The following is a 15325-nucleotide window of genomic DNA, read 5'->3' as shown; positions in this document are numbered from 1 at the left end:
TTTTTTTTTTTTTTTTTTTTTTTTTTTTTTTTTTTTTTTTTTTTTGGTTTTTTGGTTTTTTGAGACTAGGTTTCTCTGTGGTTTTGGAGCCTGTCCTGGAATTAGCTCTTGTAGACCAGGCTGGTCTCGAACTCACAGAGATCCGCCTGCCTCTGCCTCCCAAGTGCTGGGATTAAAGGCGTGCGCCACCACCGCCTGGCTCATGCTGTTGTTTCTTAGAGAGAAAAATCGACCAGAGGAAAATTAACAGACTGCCAAACATGCAGTGTCTATCACTAGCTCCAAACTAGTGAGTATGTTGAAGCTTTGGTTTCATGAAAAGAAAAATGATCGTACAGGAGAGCTAATCTGTCCCCGCTGTTCATAGCCTGTCCTTTGACAACTCCTGCCTAATAGCTCTGTTTTCTTGGGTGTGTTAATGTATTTCCATTCGTGTATTCAGCAGCAAGACCAACAGTAGGATAAAGGGTTCCCAGAGTTAATTCCCAAACGATGCCAGATTCCAGGAGACACTCCAAGAAACCCATATAGCTGATATTCTTGTATAGTTTTCCAGATAGGTGGAAAATAAAGGATGCTGTTTTCTCCATTGGATGCATTGCTCTGGGCATTTTGCCCAAACAGTCTGTTGTGGGCAGGGCTCATGTTTATTTGGGTGTGCTAAAAGGTTGTGTTCAAAATCACCTTCCTCAAGGCCACTTCTAGCCTCATTCCACTGTTGAAAACCTTCATTTGATTTCTCGTTGCCTAGCACGCAATATCCAAACCCAGGGGCAGTAGAGCACACAGATACTGTGACCTACACTAGAACACTGCGTTTGTAAAAATGAAGTTGACCTAATCCACACTTTGGTGTTCATGTGTGTGTTCACAATCACACAGAAGAGTCAGAGAGCATCTTATTAATATAATGCAGTCCTAGAATCTATATGATTTACTTTCCCAAGGAAGCCATGTTAAAGTATTTCAAACTCAGAAAGTTAAACAAAATAAATATGGCTCATGTTCACAGTGGTGAGTAAACCAAACTCTAAATATGTACCCAAGAGCCTCTGTATATAATAAAAATATCTTTCATGTCAAATAAGAAATACTATCAAACACTGCCATTGTAGTCATCAGGTACTACATAGAATATAATATTATTCTATAATATTTTGCTTTAAATTAATATTCATGTTACAAACACCAGAGAACTTGTAAATGTTGATCATAATTGATATCTCACAGCAACTTCAGTAGAAGCTGCAGACTCCAGGTAAAGATTGAATCTTACTCCAGGTAAAGCTCAGAGGCATTTGGCAAGTTCCACATCTCACAGAGAAAAGTAAGGACCCAGGCAGAAGGCTCAAGTGATACAGGACAGTATTTGACTCTCAGAGGAAGACTTGTGATATAGCCTCTGGCCCTAATATGTTAGGGCCATGCACACAATGCATGTCAGTATTAATCCCTCAGTAGTCTTGAATTTAAATATAAAAAAATACTGAAGAAAGAAAGGGAAAAAATCAACCAATAAACTAACTCTGGGTGCACAAGTCCCAACACAGAAACAGAAAACAACATCAAATGGAAACAACATGAAAAACCAAAATAACACGTCTCCTTCACAAAACACTAACCCCACCATAATGGCACCCAATGAAAACGACCTGGAAGAACAACCAAACTAAGAATTCAAAAGATTGATGGTAAATATATTCAAAGAACCCAAGAAAACATCAATATACTCCAAGAGAACAAAAGCAAAGAGATGCAAGAAATAAGGAAATCAATACAAGATATGAAAATATATTCAACAAAGAGACCCAATTTGAAATGTTGTTAGAAACAGATAAACAAAAAACTCAATAAAAAACAAAACAAACAAACACAAAACCTCAGTGAAAATCCTCACCAGCAGAGAAATCAGAGAGGAAACAGAACTAGGGCTGGAAGACAAAGTTAAGGCATAGGATCACTTAGCAAAGTCAATAATAATATTTTTAATAGAACATGGGAGAATCCTGGGACACCATGAAAAGACATAACTTTCTGATTATGGGTATTGAAGAAGGAGAAAGAAGATCCAAAATAGAAAATTAGAGATGAAAATTGAGACATTACAACAGAAAATGAGGAAAGTTGGAAAATCATAGAAACATACTTTATTTTATTGAAAATAGACTTTTTTTACACAATATATTCTAATTACAGTTTCCCCTTCCTCAAAATCACCCAGATCCTCCCCACCTTCCATCCAAATTCAGACCCTTTCTTCCTCTTTCTTATTGAAAAAATAAACCGGCAACTAAAAAATAATGATAAAATACATAAACCAGAACAGGACCAAACAATTTGTGCACATTCCTTGGTTGAATAAAAGAAGAAAGAGAATGAAAGCTTTATTAAATAAAAGTTCTGAAAAGCACACAATGTTGGGAATGAAAGATGCATCGTTCAGATCCAACCCTCTGCAACAATCTGGCTTCAATGTGGTTCCTTTATTCAGCTGTGTCTCTCTATTCTCCCAGGGCAACAACAAAAAAAAAAAAAAAAAGAACCCAGAGTGATTAAAATGGCTCAACCTTGGGAAACGTATTGAGCACTTTCTCCTCAGTGTGAGCTCAGACATATCTTATGACTCCACTTCCAACTTTACCCTAGACTCGCGTGCAGACATTTCCACCAGACACATGGCTTAGCATTTTCATAGCCAGAAGAAAAAAAGAGGAAGAAAAACAGAAACACTCAGAGTCTGTGAAATGTTAAGTCAACAAATAATTTTATATTTATACATTATAAACCAGTGATCATTCATCAGCATTAAGTTGAATAGAAGCATCCATGGGCAAGAGTACACACTGTGCAATGGCATCTTTTGCGATGGAGCCTCACCATGCATTGCCCTTAGTAGAAAGGGGCTAAGACTACAATGGAGCATGAGTAGTCACATAGTATTGCTAAAGTTTTATTTCTTGACCTTAGTGCTGGTTATATAAGCTTGTTTAGCAACTGGTGATGTACAGACTTTTCAACATTCGTTGCTTTTACTAATTGTACATTATATTACATTACATGAGAGCATTTTCAGACAAGTGTGTATTGCATTTGATAAACTACCTGCCAAACTCTCTAGTCTCCCTCTTCCCCACCCTCACCACCTCCTGTTCCTATTCATCCCCTTTGTTCTCTTAGATAGTCTCCCTTCTACTTTCTCATCAAAGATATGTATGTGACTTTATGCATCTACATAAAATCTAGGAACCACAAATAAAAAAAGAAAAAAGATGTATTTGTCTTTCTGAGACAAGATTAATTACATAATGGGGTCTACTATGGGTTATTCCTACTTTTCTAGGTATATTTTGATATAAGAGGGTTTTTTTAAAGGATCGAGAAATCAAAAGAACTTTTTCACTGCCTCATGAAAAATGCAGCCTGTTAAAGGACCTGAGTATCTCCAGTAAGTCCCAAATCGAAACATTACTAAAGCAAGGGCACAGATCAGCCAAGAGTGAATGACTTGAGCCTGACAACCTTTGTTTTTATTTTTTAATGTGTTTCATTGATGGATGCATTCAAACAGAGGCTGTTAGAACACTAGAAAGTGAAGGTTATCATTTCAGAACACATTCTGCACCAAGTAGTTGCAATGAAAGAAAGCATTTATGAAAGCTACTTTATATTTTAATCACATCTAATTCCTATGAATTACTAAATGGATTGTGAATTTCACAAGGTCAGAGAAAGTGGCAGCTTGTCTCCTTCTCGAAGTTTTCTGTGGCCTCATGACCCACCCTCACCATCACTTCCCCAAAACTGGTTTTCCTTTGTCAAGTCAAAGACACAGGGACAAGGATTTTACCAACTATTCTGCCAGTAGGAGCCCGCTATAGACTGTACTTTCCAGTGCTGAAGTTCCTTTCAATGGGAACAGCTGGACATTTGGAACATGCTCGCAAGTGACTATTCTGATACTTTAAATCTGGACTCTCTGCCGCTTCCAAATAGCATATTTCTGAGGTCATATTATCTAGTTCAGGAGGCAAACATACAGTCACATTGGCCAGGAAGTTCAACAGGAACAAGATAAAGAAAAAATAATAAATATCCAGAGAGAATGTCTTGCTTGCTGAGACTCTGACTTAAGGGAGGAAATAAAATGTTCCTTTTGTATAATCAGTCCTGACAAGGCCTCAACTTCCTTCTTCTGGGGGAATAAATGAATACAAGAGCTCTCTTCCAACTGAAGAAGAGCTGTTTGTAATTTCTTCTTGGACTTCCAGTCACATGAACTATCCGTAAACTGAATATTCTTCAAGGAGATGTCAGAGATGCCTCTGTATCTCCCCACTTGAATTCCTGTCACACTTGTTGAACCTGAAGAAGCTAACGTGATGAAAGGAAATGGGGGATACACACTTCTTGAGTGTGCACCCATGTCCTCTTCTTTGCCATGTTTCACTCCATTCTAGCAAGTCACTTGTATTCTATAACGAAAATCAGGACATGAAGCTGGAGAGGTGGCTACAGTAGTAGTTGAGCAGACTTACTGCCCTTCCTGAAGACCCAAGACCCAGGTTCAATTCTCAACACCCACATAACAACTCCCAACTGTAACCAACTCTACTTCCAAGAGATCCAATGCTCTCTTATGGCCCTCAGGGGCACCATACATATGCCTAATGCACGTACATACGTGTAGACAAGCACTCACACACACAAAATAAAATAAAAATAATTTTTAAATGTCAAGACATCATTATGCAACAGCTTCTCATTTTACTGGAAAGAGATGGAGAAATCAAGTCCACCAGATAAGGACTTATAAAATGACCCAAGCAGTCAGCAAAAGCAGAAAAGGGACTTTCTTTTGTTTTTTTCTATTCAGCACACTTGCATCTATTCTTGCCATAGTTAGTTGTGGTAGAAATCAGAAGGGTACCTAAGCAAAATACTTTTGTCCTACCCTAAGGATATCAGCAGTTAGCTATATCAGCAGACAACAATAGCTAAACAACAGAATGAGCGCCATGGTGAAGATGAGAAGAAAGGAAGGAAGGAAGGAAGGAAGGAAGGAAGGAAGGAAGGAAGGAAGGAAGGAGGGAGGGAGGGAGGGAGGGAGGGACGGAGGGACGGAGGGACGGAGGGATGAAGGAGAGAGAGAGAGAGAGAGAGAGAGAGAGAGAGAGAGAGAGAGAGAGAGAGAGCTTACAAATGGAGAAAATTAGAGGATGTAGGGACAACAAATGGGAGAAGAGGATAAAGGGAAGAATTGATGTTTTTTTAAAAAAAAAACTCCTTCAAGGAATGAGTAGAAAGATTGTAGTATATCTTTGATGGACTTCCTCACCTTCTGACTAACCCCCCAATTCTTACAGGGTGCTCAAGGGTCTCCAGAAAACCTTTTAGAAATAGAGATTCTCAAGCCATATCCAGAGTCAGTATAACAGAAATTCTTAGGGTAGAGCCCAAAGGTCTCTGCTGAACTGGCCCCACGGGTAACAGTGTTGGGTACTGAAGTTGAAGAAAGATTTTGCTAGATAAACCTAAAGTAAGAAGCCGGGATGAAAATTTGCATGTTCTCACAGTTTAAAGGTAGGTTTCTGACAATGTTTTTTGTTCTGTTCATTTTTAACATAAATGTGTTAACTTGAAAAATATTTGTTCAAGTGCTTTTAACACATGTTAGAAAAAGGATTTAGATGTATATGAACCTCACCATTTGCTAAGATAGACCCTAGAAATGAAATGTGCTTCTAAAGTAAAGGCTTGACCTGCAGTGTTCTTGGAGTCGTATTTCTTAGACAAAGTTCAGCACAGTGGACACCAGAAGGCTGAGAAGAGCCCACAGAGCAAACTGCAGATTCTGTGGGTGCACTTACAGGGACTACACTTATTTTTGTCCTCATCCTGCCTGGGCTTCTAGGGAAGCGTTCTTGCCCTTAACTTTATCTGTGGTTTGTCACATGTTCAGTCCCTGATCCCAACCCTAAGACCCTAGAACTCCCAGACCTACTCTCTCCAGCTGTGCTCTCTACACCTCGAAAGCAAAAGGCAGAAGAACAGAAGGTAAGGAATTAAGCCTGGGGAGAGTCGTGTACTCATCAAGGGGCCTGTCTTCCACAGAAGATGCCATATTTTATGCCTGAAATTCTTTCTAAGTCAAGAGCTGTTGGGGCATGTTTTGTTTCTATGAATTCCCAAAATTACAGTTGGGAAATTCAGAGAAGAATGCAAAAGCTTTAAAAAAATAATTCAATAATGTATTTTAAACTCTTAAATATATCTATTCTTTACCTCAGAAACTTGACACGTGTCAGGAAATGATCCATGTCTTCTAAAAATAAATAAATGAGGAGTCTTGTCACAGTACTGGTTTTTATAGAAAATTTTAAAAAGAAACTACCTTTTTACAAACATGAATTTCTAGAAACAGGGATTTCTATTAATGAAGGTCATTTTCCCTATTTCTCTACTTAAAAAAAATCCAAGTATGCATCTTGGAGAATTGTTTTTCTATTTCGCTAAGGAAGACAGTGAGCCCTAGCATTGTTTTAATAGTGACATAGGAAACTGCCAGCAGATTGCCTCCCACACTGTTTCTCTGTCTGGGCTGCAGTCACCATGATGATCTGGCTGCAGCTGCTGGTTGATCCCTTCCAGCTGCAGATTTGGTGTGCTCCTACTTGCCCTGAATGGAATTTAGATGCTTCCTTCATTCCTCCACTTTAACAGAGGTTCTCTACCTTAAAGACCCAGTGGGCCTCCTTACCTCAGATTCCGAGTCCATGTACAGAAAAACCCATGCTTGAGAGATAAAGTTCATCTAAACAGACACCATCATTCTCATCAATAATTTACTACCCAATACTGGAAACCTTGATTTTTTTTTCACCGTAAACTCAGTTAGTACTTCAGGAATGGAGAGATGGGTCCGTTGGTAAAGAGCTTGCCATACAAGCATAAGATCCTGATTTCAGATAAAACACACACAGAGAGACACACACACAGACACACACACACACACACACACAAGCTGGGTGTGGCGGCATACTTCCAATACCAGCACTGAAGATGAATAGGCAAATCCTTGAAGAAGAGCATTGGTCAGGTAGCCCACCTGAATGTATGAACTTCAATCAGTGAGAGACCCTGCCTTTAAAGAACAAGGTAGAGAGCAGCTGAAGAAGATACTCATCAACCACTGTTCTTCACTGATGTATGGATCCCTATAAAAAAAGAGTATATACCTACAGAATGCACACACATACACACACACACACACACACACAAAATCAGGACTTCAATTGAAGATGAGGATAAGACAAGCCCAAAAGAGATCGAGATCTAACAATAAAGTCAGTAAAGGCTAAAGGAATTTATTTATAGCATACTTAATGACCACAATCTTAGCAGACCACAGTCACCAAATTTGCTTCAGTCAATACCTGAACAAGGCATTCTCCTAAAACGTACAAGGATTTGTTTGTCAGGCAAAGTAGCACAGACTCTTAATCCCAATATTCCAGAGTCAAACTCTGAGTTTGAGGCAATCTCCTTCGATGTAGTGAGTTCCAGGACGGCCAGGACAACAGCTGAGACAGTGACAAAGGAACATATGAATTTCATGAAGAATACCAGCTACTTTGGCTAGAGGAAGGGCCCTGTTCCTACCTTCCCCACAATGTCAGTAACTCGCTGCCTCTGGATTTCTATTAAGTAGACAAAAATCCATTGAAGCTGATAAATAAGAGATGGAGGCCACTTTCGTTTAAAAGTGCAGAACAGAAAAAGGATTCTGCTGCTCTCGGCCTTTCAGTTTCTTCTGCATTTTCCTTGTGCCCACAGACAGCTGTTGATCAACCATAGCAAGACCCAAGTTTCTCGAGAATACAGAATGACAATCAATGGCTAAGAAATCTTCTAGGCCCTCCATACCATCACATGCTTATTTCTATATGCTGGTAATTTCTTTCTGAAAGTAGACATTTATGATCTTAAAAGTACCAACTCAAAAGTTGTCCCATATATGTTGAGTGAACTAGGTTTGAAATAGTATCTCTGTGCCCAGTGATTTAATAAAAGAGCAGTTTTTTTTAGGACTAAGATCACTCCTTTTTCAGAAACTAAGAACAAGACAAATTTTTAAACCATTTCTTAAGGGACTTTGTAACATTATCATCATGAAGTTTGGGGACCCCTTTCTAATAGTCACTTGGAGTTCATTATGTACTTGCTTCTAAAAAAAATGAATGTATAGCTCACATAATTGTATTGCTTTTCAGCACAAGCCTGAATACCCAATAGCTTTTCTTCAGGGGGCCATCTAAGCTGGATTCCAAACCAGTTCTAAGGCTTTGCCATCCATACAACTGCAAACAAAACTGTGAGCCTTAATTTCCTCACCTCAAAGAGCAATAGAGAAATGGATAACAAGGAAAGGCTAGGCTTTGAGGACTGCATGGAAGAACATACCATGCACAGCCACTGGTAACTAAATGGCACCTCATAAAGGGCAACTAGAGTTGGTATTCCAGTTGATGGAAAATGAAGGGACAGATTATGAAGCACATCACAAACACTGTTTATAATCTGTTTTATCTTACATCTCCTACCCTATACAAATTGTACACACGAATAAGCTCCATTGCTATTGCTGCACCTCCAACAGCAAGCACTGACCCCTTATCCCTTTTGCTCACCCTTCCCCGCAACCCACAATCCCCTCACACTAGTGATTATTGTGCATTCCTGGTGACACTTCCAATTTTTTTTCATATGAGAAAAAACATGAGCTATTGTTTTTTCTGTGTCTGTCTTATTTCACTTAACATAATGTCACTCAATGTAATTGATTTTGCTGAAAATGACAGAATTTCACTCTTCTTTGTAGCTGAATAAGCCTACTGTGTATACATATTATATTTTTCAAAAGAAAGAGAAATCTAAAGTCTGTCAAAATGGCTCAGTGGGTGAAAGCGATTGACATGCAATCCTGGCAACCTCAGTTGTCTGCATAAAGGAGAAAGGAAAGAACTGACCCTACAAAGCTCTCCTCTGACCTAAATTATAATGTGTGCTGCTACTAACTAGAACAAGGAGACATGGGTTAAAATCTCTCGAGGAATGAACTTGAAAGTGGACTAGTTGTATTCCAGACAGGCAAGTCATGGTTTGAGGGCTGCCTGCTCCACTTCATTTTCAGTAGGGTGGCCACATGCCCAAGTTTGACCTGGAAAGTCTGTTTTGACACTGTATCCCAGTTACTGCACAGTTGGTAGCAATGTGAGATGCTCCTGACTCGGGCTCTAAAGTGTGGGACACCCCACTCCCACAGCTGGAGCCACTCCTGTAACAGGGCCTGCCTGTGGTTGTCTTCCTAGAAACTCATCGCTTGCTCTGACGACCCTCCTGCTGCTGGCATACTCTGCTGGCTGGGCACTTGCAAGCGAGTCTAAAGTGAGAAGTATAGGTCACACAGAAAAGCCAGAAAAATCAAATTATTAAATAGTATTAGCAAGTAGGGCATAGTAGTCATGATAATAAGTAGGATTGGCGCATTGAACATCAAGGGCAGTATTGGGTCCTAAAGGTCATTAGTACTTATCCTTATACTGTTTGACACAATGACCTCAACCTTTTGATGGCCATGGATAATATAGTTCCCTAAAAGTTAAAAAAAATATGCAAAATAAAATGAAAATTTACCACTTTGGCATTTAATAAAGAGGAGGCATGTTCCTTTATGACAGCAATTTAAAAAAAAAATTCCCGTGAGGGTTGGTTGGATCATAATTTAGCTAATGAATATGTTAACTTTCTGATCTTTCTGGTTCTGCTGCTTCATGAAGGTAAAGGCAGAGATGCTATTCAGTATTGGGATAGAAAAAAAAACTGTTTCCCTTTGAATTTTACCAGATAGTTTTGCTTTTAATGCTAATAGAGTATGCTAAACAAATGTACATAGTTTAAAAGTTCAAAGTTTCTTCTTGATATTGGCAGAAGGAAGTATGATTTATAGACCGCCTTCAATGGGATAAGAAGCCGAGAGGCAAGCACAGAAGACTCTGGGGGATCGTTACTTTGTGAAGAATGATAAAGGACAAAACTCTGCTGGCTCCCAGGGTGATAAAAATGTAACTACTTTATACTGTGTTATATTTCATCAGACTCCTTCCTCTTTTCCCAAGTAGTCCCCTGTCCCACATATTAATATTCTGAGTCATTTTAAAACATAGCAAGCAAGGGAGGAGATATTAATAATAAATGAAGCATCCAGGACTTCTCCAATTTTCCTCCCAAGTCCTCCAAGTGCTGTCTGTGATTTCACAACATCCCTTGAAGGAGGATACAGATGCATATCACTATTCCTGCTATGTGTTTAAAGACGCCACAGAGAAAGTTGAATAAATTACCGCATGTCTTGGCAGCTGAACTAGGATTATAATTCTTGTCCTCCTTGTTCCCCTTCACATCTTTGTGGGGAAAAAATGGAGAGAAGGTGACTGTAGAGGGAAAATTTAAACTTATCATGTAAGAAGCTGGGGATATCCATCCACTGTAGAGCACACGATAAGGTTGCACAAGGCTAATTCTCAGCACTGCAAAATGAAATAGTTGATATGTGTGTTAGAAAATAACTCTTTTAATGCATATAATAAAGCATGGTACATTCTAATTTATAATGTTACTCATGTACATGGGTATAACATATACATTTAACATTCATAAAATAAAATCCCTATGTACTTCATAGATAGATAGATAGATAGATAGATAGATAGATAGATAGATAGATAGATAGATAGATTTCCTACCTGTCTTTACCCTACCCTGCTATAGGCCAAAGCAGCTTCTTTAATAATGGTAAATAAAACATATTCAAAACATACAGAAGGGAATACATGAATTTGAGTTGTTTTGATTTTTTCATACTATTTTTACTGATTATTTGGAAATCCCCATCATGCACCCAGATCACACTCACTTCCCAGTCCTCCCAGGTTTGCCAACTACCCTTGAGAAACTCCCAAAAGGGAAAAAAGCACAGCCCCAGTTTGTGTTGTCTATATATTCCCTAGAACATGCCCAAACTCCCAGTAGCCATAAAAGAAAAAAAAATAAAAGAAACTGCATCTTTCCCTACCTACACCCCCACCAGAAGCTCTCAGTTGTGAATAGCTACACTTCAGCCTCCTTATCTCAATTTTTAAAAGAATTCTTTAATGGTTTCTGTCTAGGCTGTTAATTGGGGGATGAGAATTGTTACCAAAGCTACAATCACTCTTTCTCAACTGTGGGTCTACAGTCATTGATGCCACTGCAAAAGTAGCTTTCTTGCCCTTTACAGTCAGTGGAAGCACAGATCATGGACTTCCACGTGGTCTCCTGAGTTAGCACATGCCACAGACCGCAGCATGGTCTCTGCTGGCAGAATAGACCACAGACATCAAGTGGGATCTCTGCCATAGTATAGGCCACAGACCCCATCATAACCATCATGGTCCTTGGTGGCAGTACAGTATTTATCTGAGATTAACTTATTTTTCCTTTACATAATCTCCAAGAGCATCCATTGACCTATAAATATTATCATTTTATTTTTTTAATGTCTTCATTGTTTATGTATGCACATTTTCTTTATCCACTCATTTGTTAAAGAACAATGAACCTGGCTATTGTGGGCAGTGCAATAATAAACATGTTGTCCTAATTTATAATTCTCCAGGTATATACCCAGAAATTGTATAACTAGGTTACACTAGTTTTATTTTTAGCTTTTTGAGGAACCTCTGTAGTGGTTGCCCCAGTTTAAATCCCTCTTCCCTCTTTCCCCACATCCTCACCAGCATTTGTGGTCTTTAGTTTTCTGTTAGCCATTCTGAGTCATTTGAGATGGGATTATAAAGAAGTTTGCATTTGTATCTTATAATATCTAAAGACAGTCCACTCTTTTTAAAAAAAAAAAACTTACTAGCCATAGGAATGGATATCTCCATTTGAGAATTGTTTATTCAAATCCCTAGCCCATTTGTGGATTAGATGACTTGGTATTTTGAGTTTAATGTTTGGGGGTTTTATATATTCTACATATAATCCTCAGTGTGATGTACAGTTGGCAACGTTTTTTATCTCATTCTATGAGCTGTCTCTTTACTTTCTGTTTCTTCTGCTGTAATGTAATGTAGTCAATTTGTCATCTTTGGGGATTATTTCCTGTGGTTTTGGAATCCTTTGAAGAAAGGGCTTGTTTATGCCATATCTTGAAGGAAGTACTTTATGATATTTTAATCTAGCTGTTTCAAGGTCTTACCTTATGTATTTCATTCATTTTAATTGCTTTTTGTTCAGGGTGAGAGATGTGGATCTATTATCGTCCATTTACATGTAGCTATTCAGTTCCTTCTGTATCATTTGTTGAAGAGGCCATCTTTTCCCAATGTATGCATGTTTTTGATTTTTGTCAAATATGATTAGGCTGTAGCTCTGTAAGTTATTCTATCCTATTGGCCTTCATGACTGTTTTGTGAAGGTCCAAGAGTATGATCAACAAATTTCTGTAGTACAGTTCAAAATCAGTTATTAGGAGGCCTTCAGCAATCCTCTTTTGCTTTAGATAGTTGTGGTCATTTATACTTCCATATGAATTTTCACATAGCTTATTCAAGTCCTGTGAAGAATATAATTGAAATTTTGATGAGGACTGTGTTGCCCATAGACCAATTTCGGTTATTTAGCACTGTACAGCACTAATTTTTCCAATCCATAAATGTGGTCTTCCTACCTGGTAGTGTCTTAATTTCTGTCCTCTATCTCTTAACATTTTTGCTGTAGCAGTATTTTAGCTCTTTCACTTTCTTTATTCTAGGAATTTCATTTGTTTACTTGTTTGTGGTTGGTTTTGTTTCTTATTTATTCTTTAGATTGTGAATGGAAATTTTTTTCCTGACTTCTCTCTCAGAAATTTCTTGGTTGGTACGTGGAAAGTTACGTGGTTTCTGCTGTTGACTTGTGTCACGCTACTTTGTTGAAAATATGCAAGGAAGTATAAGAGCTTTCTAGCTCTGTCTTTAAATCTTTTAAATATAGGATCCTGTCTTCTGAAAAGAGGAATAATTTTATTACTTTATTCATTGTCCTAGACAAGACTTTATGATAAACACTATATTTAATAAAAGCAGAGAGAATAGTCTCCCTCATCTTGTTCCTGATTTTTGAGAAATCGCTTTCAATTATCCCCAGTAGATGTAACACTGGGTAATATATAATATAGATTAGTTATACACAGGCCTTATTTTCTGTTTTGAGGCTTTATTCATGACCAATAAACAACTTAAAATGCCCTCCCTTGGGTGTTAAGATACAGCAATATATTCCATGCATTACAATACTAAGCAACAGACGTATGTGTGCAATGTGACATCCTAGAAAATGCCAGACACAACTGAAATCTACACTTTAAGAAATTCAAGACATGAACTGAAATCTTAGTGTTTGGGGGAGTCAACTGTAGAATCATCTGAGGAAACTAAGAGGTGATCAAAAATCTTTCTCACAGAGCCGTTGTTGATTCTTATGTTAAAACAGGGGTACTCTGGCTCATGTATGAGCACAGAAATAGGTACACCATCTAAAGCAGTCTAGGATCCCTACCACTTAGAATTCATAAGCCCTGAAAAAAAAAACAACACTTCATAATCTTTTCTGGACATCTGCCTGTATGCATACCTCACAATACTATAGAATTATTATAGAAAGGGTAGTTATTATTATTTTAAGATATGTACCTCCCCTTCCTAAGTTTATTCAGGATTTTTATCATGAGTTGGGGGTTGAATTTTTGCCTAGGGCCTTTCCACGGTTGGTTAAGATAATCGTGTGATTTCTATCCTTAAATATACTTGTAGTAATGTGTTTTAATTGCAAGTTTGAATACATAGAATTATTTTTACCTCCCAGGAATAAAGTAAACATGGTCATGGGACATAATCTTTTTTTCTGTTGTTTTTCTTTTATTGAAAAACTGATTCTTTTCTCAAACAATATATCCTGATTATACTTTCACCTCCCTCTACTCCTCCTCCTTTCTCATCACCTCCTCTCCCCTCAAGATCCACTCCCTTTCCATCTCTCTTTAAAGAAGAACAGGCTTCCAAGAGATAAGAGCCAAACATGAAAAAATAAAATATAAATAACATAAGAGGGAAAGTATTATATTGAAGTTGGACATCAGGTGGGAAAGAGTCCCAAGAGCAGGCACAAGAGTCATAGACTCCCTAGTTCTCATAGTCAGGAGTCCCATAAAAAATATTAATCTAGCCTGGCGGTGGTGGCACACACCTTTAGTCCCAACACTCTGGAGGCAGAGGCAGGTAGTTCACTGAGTTTGAGGTCAGCCTGTTCTACAGATCAAGTTCCAGGACAGCCAGGACTACACAGAAAAGCCCTGTTTTGAAAACCACACACACACACAATAAAAACAAGTTTACTAATCTAATAACTTAGTATATATGCAGAGGACCTAGTATAGATCCATGTAGGCTCTGGGTTTATGGCTTCCATCTCTGTGAGTTCATATGTGTCTTTGCTTAGCTGATTCAGAGGGCCTTGCTCTCCTGGTGTCCTCCATCCCCTCTGACTCTTACAATCTTTCCACCTCCTCTTTGGTGGGATTCCATTAGCTCTGAGGGGAAGGAATTGATGGAGCCCTCTCATTTAGACTCTCCATTTACCATGTGGCTGTGGATCCTAAATCTGTTTCCATTTGTGCCAGAGGAAGCCTCTCTGAGGATGACTGGATAAGGCACCAATCTACGAGCACAGCGGAATGGCATTAAGGACATTATCTTAATGTTCTCTTGAATTCAGCTTACAAGTATTTTATTTGGAAATTTTGGATCTATGTTCATCAGGGATATCTGTTTATTGCTTTTGTTTTTGTGTCCTTATCTGATTTTCTTAGCAATGCTGGCTTCATATAATAAATTTAGTTATGTTCCTTTCCCTTCTATTTTATTGGGTATTTTGAGGAACATTGATGTTATCTTTTAAAAAAAATGTGGAGAGCAGTGAGCCTCAAGGTCCCCAGTAAGAGAGCCCGGCACCCTCAGCCTGGGCTCCAGGGGCTCCTGTGTTCTCCTGGATACTGCACTGCCTGCCCCATCCTTCCTTCTGTCCCTGGATCACTGGGCTACCAGGCGGCCCTGTTTAGGTGCTGAAGAGGTCCATCTGGACGGGTGAGTGTGTGCTATCCAGGGGCAATAGTCCCGGAAGAGAGCACAAACCCCCCTCCCCCAGATCCTTCTGCAGGGCTGACTTTTTTACCACGATCCAGCACCCC

Source organism: Alexandromys fortis, unplaced genomic scaffold, assembly GCF_014885135.2.
Source record: "Alexandromys fortis isolate MF-2015 unplaced genomic scaffold, M_Fortis_MF-2015_v1.1 scaffold_37, whole genome shotgun sequence".
Taxonomy (NCBI): domain Eukaryota; kingdom Metazoa; phylum Chordata; class Mammalia; order Rodentia; family Cricetidae; genus Alexandromys; species Alexandromys fortis.
This window is presented reverse-complemented; position numbering follows the sequence as displayed.